Source organism: Meles meles, chromosome 2 (genome assembly GCF_922984935.1).
Source record: "Meles meles chromosome 2, mMelMel3.1 paternal haplotype, whole genome shotgun sequence".
NCBI classification, from domain to species: Eukaryota; Metazoa; Chordata; class Mammalia; order Carnivora; family Mustelidae; genus Meles; species Meles meles.
This window is the reverse complement of record NC_060067.1, coordinates 46,665,365-46,674,434: the sequence shown is the minus strand read 5'-3', so window position 1 is coordinate 46,674,434 and position 9,070 is coordinate 46,665,365. Positions and strand designations below refer to the sequence as shown.

The 9,070-nt window shown below is 37.0% G+C and overlaps 1 pseudogene; it reads left to right on the top strand.

Moving 5' to 3' along the window:
• The first annotated feature begins 1,827 nt into the window (after window positions 1-1,827).
• LOC123936828 lies at window positions 1,828-2,319 on the top strand (annotated as a pseudogene).
• The last annotated feature ends 6,751 nt before the right edge of the window (window positions 2,320-9,070 follow it).

Here is a 9,070-nt window from a genome sequence, read left to right as displayed (position 1 = left end):
CGTATAAATAGAAAATATTTATCACGGGGCGCCTGGGTGGCTTAGTGGATTAAGCCGCTGCCTTCGGCTCGGGTCATGATCTCAGGGTCCTGGGATCGAGCCCCGCATCGGGCTCTCTGCTCTGCAGGGAGCCTGCTTCCTCCTCTCTCTCTCTCTGCCTGCCTCTCTGCCTACTTGTGACCTCTCTCTCTGTCAAATAAATAAATAAAATCTTTAAAAAAAAAAAAGAAAATATTTATCACATAATTCCTACCTCAAATAAAAAATAAATGGAATGAGTTAGCATCTCAACATAATAGTGAATGGTCATATTTTGGATATTATAATTGAGAAACAACTACTGGACATCTCTTGTGTTTGAGTAACTAGACATTCTCATATGTACGAAATAACACCTCAATACTTCTTGAATATCATCAGAAAACTGCACATTTGCATAAGCATATCTTACTAAAAATGTTAGTGTTCATTTTGTTCAAAACTGAAGAATAATTCTAAACCTTTAGGCTTATTCCATACTACATGACATAAACTCAGTAGGACTCTTCTATTTTCTCATATGACACTGTTAATGGTCTTTGACAAAACTTTTCAAACAGTCCAAATGATATTCTTTATTTAGCAAAACTGATCACTCATTGCATAAAACCCCTAATTTCTGAAATATTTAATGCTTTTTTTTTTTTTTCCAACTGGCAAATCAACTTTTAAAATTTTCTTTCTCTGGCTTCTAGGTTCCTAACAAATATAAATCTTATCTTCTATGTTATTGTTCTGGTCTTTCTCATACTGTCATCCCCAACCTAAAAAATATTCATTCCAAATGGCCCTGTCTCCAAAACCTTTCTCTTGTTTCATTTTGTCTAACTCTATTTTGAATCTATTCCTACAGTTGAATTTGTATTCTCTGCATATGTGTTATCAATTTTTATAATCCAAAAAGACTCTCTTAAAGTTTAGATTTGTAATTTCAACTGTTTGGCATTACCTCAAATTTGCCCCAATGGAACATTTATCTAAATACATCAAACAAATATATTACTTCTGCTTCAAAAATGCTACTACCTTTTCCATCCTTCTGATTTCTGTTAATTATATGAACATTACCCTACAGATCTTCAATAACATTTCTAATAAATCCTTGACATCAACATCTAATGTTCCCCCATAGTAGGAACTGATTTAATTATATAGATTCTGCCTCCATACTGTATCATGCGTTTATTCATTCTTCCATGAATTTTTCTCATCCATTCATCATCCATCAATATTTATTGTTCCTTTCTTTCCCATTTAAATAAATCTCATTTGCTGTATTCTGAGACAGTATTAGAACAAGTCTCTATACCTCTTTTTGATCATTATTTGGAACCATCTTAAACCCAATAAAAAAACAAATAAATACATGTTATGAAATAATGATGTTTTTTAAACTAACAATAGAAAATAATAACAATCTACAGCATAAAACATAGTTCATACCACTTTCAGAAATATCTAATTGATACTGGTCACTTAGGCAGCATGACCAGGACCCAGCAGGCCACCCAGTCCAATATCAACTGTCAGGAGTCTATCTAAGGGTCCAGTGTTGGAGCATGATACCAAAGACAATACTGACCCCAGCAAGCCCAATGGCATTCCCCAGCAGTCACCACTTGTGCCCCCAGTCATCAACATTCCCAGCTTGACCCTCTCATCACCTCGTTTTCATGTGCCATGCTGCCTCTGGTCCATCCATGTTATAATTGTGGCCACAGCACCTCCATGCCCTTGGCCCCAATGGCTCTCATGGTCTGACTGCTCCATAGCTCAGCTATCGCTCCCATGCTGCTTGTCATACACTCGCCCAGAATCATTGTGGTGCCCATGAATCCACTGGCCCCTTACCATGGCACCTCGTCCTCCCCTATGATTGTGCCAACAGCCTTTTTCCCCACTTCACCTTTGTCACTGTCCCAGCCCCAGCCGCAAATCCCACTATCCAACCCTGCCTCCCATGGAAGGTGCACACACCTTCAAGACCCTGAAGACAGAGAAGAGCTTCATGCCTGAGGAGGAGTTTGTGCACAAAGACAAGGCTGGTGTTCTTCAAAATCCAGGTGCCCAACGTGCAGGATAAGGCAGAATGGAAACTGAAAGGGCAGGCACTACTCTTCAGCCTCCTGCTTAGAGATCAGTTCTCTAGAATCATGGAGATTTCTGAAGCCACAGGCATGCTTGCAGAGAAAGGAGAAGCTGTCTTATGAAGGCATCTTCACAAAGGATATCAACTTGCTGGCTTACTTCAACATGGCCAATGGCGCAGTCATCTGCTGACCCTCGAGGAGAGAGGTAAGCAAAGAAGTAGGTGAGAGAAAGCTGCTGACTGGTCCCAGTTGTTTTGCTTCTCTTGTCCCCATGCTCTGCCCCAGACCCAGGAGACCCTGTCTCCAAATTTATTTCCTCTTACTCAGTTTGGAAATTCAAATTATCCCACACAGTTTCCTCCCCAGTCCCTCCTAACATTGATAAGAAAGCAGGTTTTCTAAGGACTCTGCTCCCCAGTGGTCTCAGGAATGCCTTTGCATTAGGATCTTGATTTGAGGGGATTCATTTCTTGGCAGCCCATTAGGAAATGTGAGCCCAGGGATATCTTGCAGGATTGTGTCACAGTGCCAAGTGGCACCTGGTTGATGAAATATGATTGTTATGGTCACTGAGCATTTTATATCTTGCCATGGGCTGTCTAATAAACCTCTTGAACCTTTCTTGTATAAACAAAACAAAACATGTCATTCTCTAATTGACAAACTTAATGATTTCTTGTTACTTTTCAGCTTAACATAAAAGCCTTACATTGGCAACTCATGGTCCATAACACTGAGTTAATTTATCTGACCAAATCTGTTTCCTAGTGCACTTGTGTATATAATCTATGTTCCTAAAAAAGTAGACTAGACTATGGACTCTGAAAGACAACCTGAGGGTTTTGAAGGGGCGGGGGTGGGAGGTTGGGGGAACCAGGTGGTGGGTAATAGGGAGGGCACGTATTGCATGGAGCACTGGGTGTTGTGCAAAAACAATGAATACTGTTATGCTGAAAAAATAAATTAATTAATTAAAAAAAAAAGTAGATCATTCATTGTTCCCTGAACACCCCTTGTGAGTCTGTGGTCATAACAGTGCTCTCTCCAATTCATCACCACCACCCATCTGCATCTGTCAAAGCTTATCTCAAATGCCATCCTCTTTAAAGATTGCTTTTGGACTTCCCTTAACACTCTCTTCCTAGATAGTCCTATAAATCTTTATTTTTATATTTCTCTCTGTATTCATTATAATCAAGGATTTCAAACTGAAATTTCAGGAGCTGAATGTTCCCTCAGAGGTGCTCCAGGCATTATATTAGGGCCAGGGAGAGGAGGAAGTAGGTATAGGTTCAATTATTTTTTTTTTAATTGAAGTAAGCATGACATTTATTTTGGAAGGCAATGTTTCTATTCCTTGAGAAACTTCCTTTTATTGAGAAGACTTCCTTTTATTTTAGTTATTTTGTATACTCATTTACCAGGAATACATTTATATTGCAAACTTGTTAAGAGCAGGAATTATATTGTATTCCCTTTTGCTTCCTACACCCTCCCTAGCATCAAACACAACCCCTGAAGGAGGTTAAAATAACAGAATGTTATATAATCTGTCTATTTTCAGTGAGAAAATTTTCAGTGACTAGAAGAAAAAAATATATATTTCTAAGTATGGATCATGATCCATCTAGGAGAGCTGAGTTGAATCAAAAGACCTTTGTTTTTCAGAGTTCACACAAAATTGATGCAAAGAGTAAGTGAGTTAAAATACCAAAGGCTCTTGGAACAGTGTCTTATCTTGTACACAGTAAGAAGTGTATGTGTTAGTTAGTTATTATCGTGTTTAACATATATTTCTATTTAAATAAAGATAATGTATACTTATATAGTATATTTTATATTCATTTATCTGTGTGTATTTGTCATCTTTACCCTCCCATCATCTGAGTCCCTTTCCTATGCTTGAGAAACTCTCACCTGGTAAGGACAAAAAGATGACTTCTAATATAACAGAGAAAAAAGGCTTTGTATTTACACATTCTGCTTGGGCAGGCATGTAATGCAAGCTTAAACAATCAGATGAGTCACTCAGTGGTTTGAAACCGAAGCTAATGATATAAACAAGGAAAGTGGAGAATCTCCTTGGATAGTGGAACCAATGACAGAAGTCCTTGTATATAATATCCAAGGAGAACTGATAGTGGCAGGGCAGACTGTAGTAGGCAGGCATGAAGAGCCTCAAATTTATGAATTCATTCAGCTTGGTTCCAGTAGCCTGCCTATCTCTTCTTCCTGATCTTTTTCAGAGCCTATTTCTCTAGTCATCCCAGTGATAAGGTGAACCACCAAATGTGTACTTAAATAATATTTGCATAGCAGATTAATTGAGATATAATTCACATACCATGCAGTCCACTTCCTTAAAGCATATAATTCAATGGTTTTTAGTATATTCACAGAATTGTGCAATAACCATCACATCAATTTTACAGCAGTTTCCATCACCTCAAAAAGAAATCCTGTACCTAATAGCAGTCACCTCCACCAGTTTCTCCCAACTCTAATGCCTCTAGCCTTAGGCATCCATGAAAGCTACTTTCTGTCTCTATAGATTTATCTTGAATATTTCATGCTATTTTGTGACTTGTTTCTTTCACTTAGCATAATGTTTCAAAGTTCATCCATGTTGTGGTTAATTCGTTCTGTTTTATTGCAAAATAATATGCTATTTTGGGATTATACACCTTATTTTCTATTTATCAGTTAATAGACATTTGGGTTCTTCCTATTTTTGACGGTTAATTTTGAGAATTGTCTTTGAGATTTGTCCAGACTCCAAGAGGGCTCATTTCAGCTATTTTTTTTACCCCTGTTTTGTCTGGTCAGCTACCTAGCCTATAGTTTAATTTGCTACACTGATAGAGTTGCCAAATTCCTTTTAATTGCTTATCACCAAAACCTCTCCTGTTTTTGAGATGCCCTTAGATTTTAACTTCTCTTATTCTGTTGAGAATAAGGTTAATTCTTTTGGAGAGAACTTGAGGATTCTTTGTTCTTTGGCCCCTTCTCTCTTGCATAAGCAGAATCTCTAAGTTAGGAGCAACACTTCTCTCAAAATGACACCTCCCTATACCAGCAGGGTGTTCAGGGTGGGTGGCAGTCTCTGATATTCTCTGCTTTCCTCTTTCACAATGCAATTGCCACCCTAAGAGTTTTCTGGGTGTCTTCCAGCTCCAGGGTTCTAGGCCTGCTATGCCTGGGATAGAACCTCCATTGTAGGAACGCCTAACCTCTCAGAAACATTCACTTGGAGCTCAGCTTCTACTATACAGAGATGAAGAGCCATGGGAAACCCTGGCGTACTGCCACTCTCAAGTTGGCACCATATCCCTTGTTGGAACCGGGGGTGAAGAAAGTTTCCATCTTCTTAGCAACACATGCCCAGACTGGTGTTTCCCTCATGCTGAGCTCTCTGGTGGAGGAAGGTGATGGGGTGAGTGGGATGTACTTGACTGCCACAGAGTCTTGCTATTCTTACCAAGATTTTGTTTCTTCACTTATATGCCTCTGGGACCATTTCGAAAGACTTTTTTTTTTTTTTCATGATTTTCACCATTTATGGTTATTTCACTGGGGAGCAGTTTTGCAGAGCTCTTCATACTGCTATTTTGAAGTCATACCCCTCCATATCTTATCAATAAATCCCCTTCCTACTTATACAATCCAAATTTAGTTTCATTTGTTGTTGTTGGTATCTCAGAATACTAGCTAGTATCCCACTGAAGCTCGGCAATCAGATATCCAGATAGAAAGACCCACTGTGGGAGTAGTCTGCATTTCTCACTCTTGAAAAACATGAAAATAGGACATAAATGCATGTAGAGAATTTAATGAAATTTCACCTGAACCTGCAAAATTTAAGCTCTTTTGATTGCTTTCCTCAGTGACATAGTTTAGACTTATAAAGATGAATATATTAAAAAAAAATTCTCTTAGCGCTTTTACCCTGCAAGTGAATTTATGTAATCTATCCTTAGTTGTATTGCAACTCTTTTTGATGAGGTCGAAATTCAAATGGAATTTTTTCTCAAATTTAACATAGATGGGTATCTGCCTATAATTAAAATCATTTGAGTTAAACTGCATTTAAAATTCTCTAATCCCTATGAATATATCAGCCCTTAAGTTTGAAAATATTGTGTAGAAATATCTCTTATAGACATTAGTTAATATTTATGAAGAATAAAGAAAATGTAATACCATGAGTATTTGTTTATTTCCATATTACAACTCTCATTCCTTAAAAATGCCAGGTTTTTCTAAAGAGGACATTGAGGACAAGGTACTTGGGAAATGTTTTCTTAGTGAACAAAATTTGAAGTTAATTGTGAGAAGATTTTGAAATAGTCTGGGGCACCTGGGTGGCTCAGTTGGTTAAGCAACTGCCTTCTGCTCAGGTCATGATCCTGGAGTCCCTGGATTGGTTCCTACATCGGGCTCCCTACTTGGCGGGCAGTCTGATCCTCCCTCTGACCTCTCCCCTCTCATGCTCTCTCTTGCTCAAATAAATAAAATAAAATAAATCTGAAATAGTCTGTATTTTCTTCTGATAAAATTATCTTGGTATATAAATGCATACTCATTCTGAACAAAGGATCTGGGTACAGTGTGAATGTAAAGGGCAGAGGCATCTATCAGCGTCAATGTTCATCCATCTTGTAGTATGTGTCAGAATCCCTTTCCTTTTTAAGGCAGAATAACATTCCATTGCTTATATATGCCACATTTTACTTACCATTCACTTGCTGATGGGTTGTTTCCATATTTTAGTTATGGTAAATAATGGATGTTGCTATAAATATGGATATACAAGTGTCTCTTTGAGACCTTGCTTTCCATTCTTTTGGATATATACCTGGAAATGAAATTGCTAGATTATATAGTCGTTCTCTATTTAATCTTTTGAGAAATCATCAAACTGTTTTCCACAGAAGCTGCGCCATTTTGAGTTCCTTCCAACAGTGTATTAGGGATTCAAGTTCTCCACATCCTCAACAAAACTTGTTACTTTCTGTTTTTTATTTTGATTATGTTTTATTTTCTTTTTTTTTAAGATTTTATTTATTTATTTGACAGATAGAGATCACAAGTAGGCAGAGAGGCAGGCAGAGAGAGAGAGAGGAGGAAGCAGGCTCCCCGCCGAGCAGAGAGCCCGATGTGGGGCTCGATCCCAAGAACCTGGGATCATGACCTGAGCCAAAGGCAGAGGCTTTAACCCACTGAGCCATCCAGGCACCCCTGTTTTATTTTCTTTTTATAGAAGCCATCCTAATAGGTGCAAGGTGGTATCTTCCTGTGGTTTTGTCTTGCATTTCTATAATGATTAATTATGATAAGCATCTTTTCATATCCTTATTGGCCAATTATTAATCTTCTTTGGAGATATGTCTATTCCCACATTATAGTATCTTGCATGTGTATAACTCTCTACAAGTGAATAAATGACCACTTAAAATTCTAGTCCTGATTTTCTGAACAATAGAGTTATAGAAAACCTTTCCATTGCTGGTCTTTACATGCCAAGAGAAGAAGAAAAAGGCATTATTCAGTATATAAGCCTTATATGTAACTCTTATTTGTTAACAGTCTGGGAAACTAGAGGAAACATTGATTGGGAGGCAGAGTCCTGGGACCTAGCATTTTTCCCACTCTCATATTTTGAGTATGTCACATCCTCTTTGAGTTTCAACTTCATCATTAGCAAACTTAAATTATTTACTTTCAGTTATTTTTTAGATCAAATAACTGTAATTCTGCCTTTTTAATATTCCAGTTAGTGGTTACTTTTAAATCAACCAGTTCTTAGTAATAAGGAATATTATGTAATAAAGAGTATATATGTAGTAAAAATTATGTGTATGTATGTTTATTATATGTGTGTGCATATATATTATATATATACATAATCCTAGCCTTCTCATTTCCTTTTTGTGTATTTAATCTCTCTATTACTTATGTAAAAAAGAACTGCATTTCTTAATTACTTGATCATCATCTTGAGAAGTTCAGCCTGATACAGACTACTAACAAAGGAAAAAACTCAACTTTAAATAAATTATTCTAAATTTACCAAACTTTTCTAGAAGGGAATTGACTGTGGGTTTTTGCCAGAATATTCTTCTGTACTCTGTGATGATCTGAAAATGCCCTGTGCCACTAATCAATTCACAAAATAGCACTTTGCACTATTATAAGAAAGGCATTTTTCTGGTGTTTTGGGTTTTTTTGTTTTGTTTTTGTTTTTTTCCTTAAAGATGTTATGAGAGCACAAGTGGTGGGAGGGCCAGAGGGAGAAGCAGACTCCCTGCTGAGTGCGGAGCCTGATGCAGGGCTCAATCCTGACTCATGGATCATGACCTGAGCTGAAGGCAGATGCTTAACTGACTGAGCCACCCTGATGCCCCCACAAAGGTATTTCTGTAAAACTGCATTTCAGTTATGTAATGTGTTCATGCATATTTGTTAGATTTTTGTTTTATCTTTTTACAAAAAGAAAACAAAATTATTCAACCACTGCTTATCATATCAAATTTTTTTGTGTAAAGTATTGCCCGAAGAATGTCTAAATATGCAGACTTTATTAATATTACTGAGCAGTTTTAAGGGAATTACTCTGCTTAAAACATCCTGTTTAGATCATAAATTGTGCAATGTCCCATGAATTTTATATATTTAAATATCCAGCTAATTTTTGTGTTGATTATAGTCATGTAATGTTCCTTACTTCCTGGTCTTTTTTCAAAGTCTGTTAATGTAGTTTTGAAATAATTATCATGCCGAGCATGTTCCATTAGCAGGATCAAGGTGTTCTGCTGCTGTAATTGAATAATGAGTCTCTTCCGAATTTGTAGAAAAAATACCTAATGGAGACATTTTTTAAAAAAATGTGTTTTTCTTTCAAATACATTTGTCTTAGAACATTGACTCTTGTTTTATCTTAT